At 39.6% G+C, this 4,656-nt stretch overlaps 1 protein-coding gene across 5 annotated transcripts in view; it reads left to right on the forward strand.

The window, feature by feature from the left end:
• The window catches only part of tet3 (tet methylcytosine dioxygenase 3), a 65,704-nt gene that overhangs the window by 20,716 nt on the left and 40,332 nt on the right, over positions 1 to 4,656 (forward strand). Inside the window, exons 1-2 of one of the 5 annotated variants that reach the window (XM_016497957.1) lie at positions 96 to 586; positions 1,027 to 1,083. The exons of 2 other annotated variants lie outside the window; for them this stretch is intronic. The gene's annotated coding sequence lies outside the window, so the exon portion shown is untranslated. Of the gene's footprint in view, positions 1 to 95; positions 591 to 1,026; positions 1,084 to 2,293; positions 2,567 to 4,656 lie in introns of those variants that run through there. 2 more of the 5 variants (XM_016497956.1, XM_016497959.1) reach the window with 2 other exon arrangements.

The raw sequence follows: 4,656 nt of genomic DNA on the forward strand, positions 1-4,656 counted from the left end.
CCCTCGTGGTCTCTGCGTCTATGTCTCTCGCCCGTTTTCTCTTTCTCTCCTCTTGTCCGCTTCACCCTAGCAGCAGTGCTCATGCTCGCCTCCGATTGGCCAGCGGCCGTTCTTTGTGAGCTATCGATGGCGTGACGTCGCGTTAGTGTGTGTAGGTCAGAAAGGAGTATTCACATCACGTATTCTGTTAGCTTTTTCGTTTGGAGAGGGGGGAAGGGGGGTAGAGGAAAAAGAAAGAGAGAGGAGGCTATAGTGCAGCAGTGATAGCAATCACACTGCCTTTTAAAAAAAAATGCTCATGTGTGTATGTGGTTGAGCCATGAATTGGAGGAAGTGAGAAAGAGAGAGAGCGAGAGGCAGGGAGGGTGAGAACGAAAGAGCGTACGAGAGTTAATGTAAAACAGGATTAAGAACACAAGATGGCTTCCTGAATGGACAGAGACCAGAAAGAGAGAGGGAGAAGAAAAGAAAGATAAAGAAAGACAGAGCGAGAGAGAGGTGGGGGGACACAGAGAGAATGCTTTGGGTCTTCTGATGGGGATACCTCTTGCCACCGAAGAGCAACACACGAAGGCAGCGAGGCCGAGTAGGTAAATATTTATTAGCACAGGGAAAAATGACAGACAGTCATGGCAGATGGGGGGGTGGGGGTGGGTTAGACTCTGAACAGCACCGGTTTATAGAAAAACCGGGGTCAAAAATAACTAGCTGGCATTAGCTCACATTTAAATGTCTCTTTATGCCATACAGATATGTTTTATATCATAATTGGCAGGATTGTATAAATATGAAGGACATAATTTGATCCTCTATTTAAAATGTTCTGTTTTGTGCATGTGAATGAGCCCAGTCATAATTTAAACCTTTCTGACTCATGACTTATGACAAGATACATTTATTTTTCTGCTAGTTATCATGGGTTGTAAGGTTTGGATGATTATGATGTTTTTTTTATTGTCAATGTTCGTGTCATTGACAGTTCTCAATCTGTTTTCTTCCTTTCTTTTTCCATGATTATCCTGGAAGGTGGAATATTTTGAAGACGTAAAAACCCGGTCCATAATCCCAAACCTGGCTAAAGAGGTGAGCTAAATAACCCTTGGCCAGCTGTGTCTCTGTGTGTATCTTGTTACAGCAAATGTCAACTGTTTTTGATATTCCTGTACTTGCCTGATGTTTCCTCAGTGCATGGGTATGAATCAGAAATGGTACAATGTTTTGAGCTGCAGTTGATGATTTGTGCTTTTTGCGTGACTCAACAGGCCCAATGCGTGCCCAGATGCAGTGCGACTGCTTTGGCTTGAAGCAACAGCTGCGTTCAGGCATCCACCTGCATGTTGCAGGTGCGACTCTGTGTTTATGGCCTCCATTTCTGATCCTAGTTGTACGCCAAGGTCCGTTTCACAGGGATGTGCTTTAGTGTTGATTCTTGAGCGGGGCGAGAAGACAGTCATGTGGACTAGGCCCCGGTTTAAAGAGACCCGGGCTCTGCGCTTATTGGAAGAAATGTAGGCGTGAGCTTCGCCTGGCAAAGAGAGAGAAGAGAGGAGGAGGAGTTGGCCTCTCTCTCTTTCTCATTCTCACTTTCTCTTTGGCTCTATCTCGCTCAGTCTGTCAGTCTGTCTGTCTTCTTTTTTTCTGCACTCTATGTCAAGCCCGGGAACAGAGAAAAGAGTGGTGAGCAGGACTGTCAAAGTTTCTAGTCATCTGAGGTAAAGGGAGTAAAAGTTAGTGGGTCACATAAACGCACGCATGTGCGGTGACGCCACTGGTATTTGTGTGTCCGTGTGAGCGAGCACATGGCGGAGTGTTTATGGACTAAGAGTAAGGTAGTGTCAGAATTAGAGAAACTCGACAGGCCTTGAGAGCTTTCGGTGCGAGTTAGCGGCAAATTACCCTCAGCGAATATGCTGAATTACACATAGGAGAAATTGTGATTGGTGCAACTGCTGTAAAATCAAGCAGACAGTCTCAACAGCACCGGCGATGTCAGCGCTCCTCTTTGCGCTCTCACCACACCACGGCGGGTTTAGCTTTAGCTTCGGCCAGAAGTAAATGTTTAAGTTTATCTTGAATCTAGAATGTATAATCCATACCAGTTAATTTCTAACTGGCTATTTTGGCTTGAGTGATCAAATGCATCGTCACTAAATTCCGTACACCTACACACACACAAAGTCTTACATAAACTCACTCAGACACGTTTGGTTAAAATACAGCTAAATTTTGCTTGCCTTAAAGGATCGTCTCAAAATTTTGTTTGCGGCTTACCAGTTGGCCAACACGACCCTCATCTGTCACACTTCATTGTCGCTCGGCCACAAATTGCCAGTTTGCTGTGAGAAGATGGCTTGCATCACATACTCATTTGCTCTCAAAATACTTTGGATTTGGATGACTGTGGATTGGCATTGTCAAGTTTTGTTAGGCAGTTTGCTATGATGCAACACGTGCGGTGACGTTAAGTTGTGTTGTTATATAATTACTCAGCTCTACTCAGAAATTGTTGACCGGTACTTCAAACCAAACCCGTGAACATGAAGAACATTCGAGGCTCCTTGAAGAGGTGATGTTTCTGTGTAGTGTTTCTTTCCTTTGGCTTGGCTTCTGATTGACGTAATGTACTGTAGTTGTGGGGATAACCAAAACATGAAAGCGCTCTGCAATAGACTATAAAAGCTGACGCTACTCTACTGTAAACGTTTGATCTGTGGGGTAAATGTGTATCATCACCCCAATTTATTCATTTAATAGGTTCCGAAAGAGCTCATGGAAAGTGTGTAGTAATGACTCGTTTTGAGGTGTGCGGAATCCCCTGGCATGACGGGAAAGGGTTAACAGTGACCTAGATTTTGCGGCAACAATGAGTGGCAGATGACATCACGGCTGTAATTATAGTTCAGACCCGCCCATGAGGCAACACACGTGATGCAGTATTTGTGTGTATGTATATGAGAATGTGTGCTTGTGAGGGGAAATTATATGCGAGTGTGAGCGTTTAAAGGTAATGCGAAAGGCAGGAAGCCACTTGTTTTCATTTAATCGTTCTCATGAAATTATGCTCACAATGTAATTCGCTACAAAATAAACCGGTTGTTTTCTACAGATGTCACTATGAGTAAACCGAGACAGAAGTTCACTTTTGAGAAAACAGGAAGTTAAAAATGGGATGGCTGTAAACTATTTTAATTAGCTGATGCATTGTCATTCCTGAAAACACACACACACACAGAGACAGACACACACACACAAGCTATACTCAAAGCAAAGTTTGCGTAACATTAGGTCTGTTTTTTCCCTGTCTATCCACCCAACCAAACATTCCAAAGTCTAGCAAGTGAACTGAAATGATTTTATAGCAAAATATACCACCATTTGAGTAGCATGTACTGGGACTGGGTTTATAATAACTGGGTTTAGAATAATGGGAATGCACGATTCATTTTACTAAATTGATTCTAATAACCATTTGTTTTTATTTACTGTTTCTCATTTTGTTGTATAGCTATGCTTAACTGTGCAAAAACTTTTTGTTGAGGTAAACAAATTGTTTAAACAGTTCAATTGTTTCGGTGTTTTTGATCGAAAGCTGGGATAATCAGTATGCTCGTGTTGTAAGTTAAGCTAGTTTTATAATAAAATCTTATTATATAAGAAACATATATATTGTAGATTCAATTAAAACTTCTTTGGTCTACTAATGTATAGGGGTGTGACGAGACACTTATCCCACGAGACGAGACGAGACATGAGACTAGGTTCACGAGAACGAGATGAGATGAGACTTTTTTTAAAGAAATCCTCAATGATGAAATATATAGGGAAAAATAGTCTTTTATTCTTATTAATTAAAATCATGAAACTTATACATTTTCACATCAATTTATTAAAAGTTGAACAAAAATGACATTTTTAGGACCCTATGAAATGTTTTATTTTTTCTCACCATATTATTTTTATTTTTTATTGTTACCAAATTCTGTGTCTTAGCATGTCTAATTATTTGAATGCATAAAACAACTTAATTTATTCATTTTTTTCTTAAAGTAGCCTTATGAATTTTTTTCCCCCTCAGAAATTCTGTGTTGTATATTTACATTTTTTTCTGGTTATCAAATGAAGGCATAAAACATTATTTTAATTTATCATTTATCTTTTAATTATTGAAAATGAAGCAAACAAGATTTTTTGGCAAACAAAGGGGATTTACTATTAAAATTAAAACATGGAAGAAATGTTTTGTGTGATTATTCCTTAAAAAATAATGTTTGTTTCATTGTAGTAGTTAGTGTTGTCACGGTACCAAAATTTCAGTATTCGGTACCGATACCAGTGAAAATCCACGGTTCTCGGTACCAATTTCGGTACCAAAGCAAAACACAAAAACATGCTAATTGAACAACATTTTTATTAATAACGTTAAATAAAAAATAAATGTACAAAACCAATGCCATTCTTTATACTTATTTAAAAGTGTTTCAAGTTTTCCCACAAGTAATAAAAGTAAGAAAAAAGTAAACAAGTTTCACCCAAAAGTTTAGTCATAGTTCTGCTGCCACTGAAAAACATCTGTAAACTGTTGTCTGTTTTAGGGTTTGCTGGTGTGTTTCAGGATCTTCCTCAGTCTGCAGCTGTAAAAGGAAAATATAATATACT

This window comes from Sinocyclocheilus anshuiensis, unplaced genomic scaffold (assembly GCF_001515605.1).
Source record: "Sinocyclocheilus anshuiensis isolate Anshui unplaced genomic scaffold, SAMN03320099.WGS_v1.1 scaffold1276, whole genome shotgun sequence".
Lineage (NCBI taxonomy): Eukaryota > Metazoa > Chordata > Actinopteri > Cypriniformes > Cyprinidae > Sinocyclocheilus > Sinocyclocheilus anshuiensis.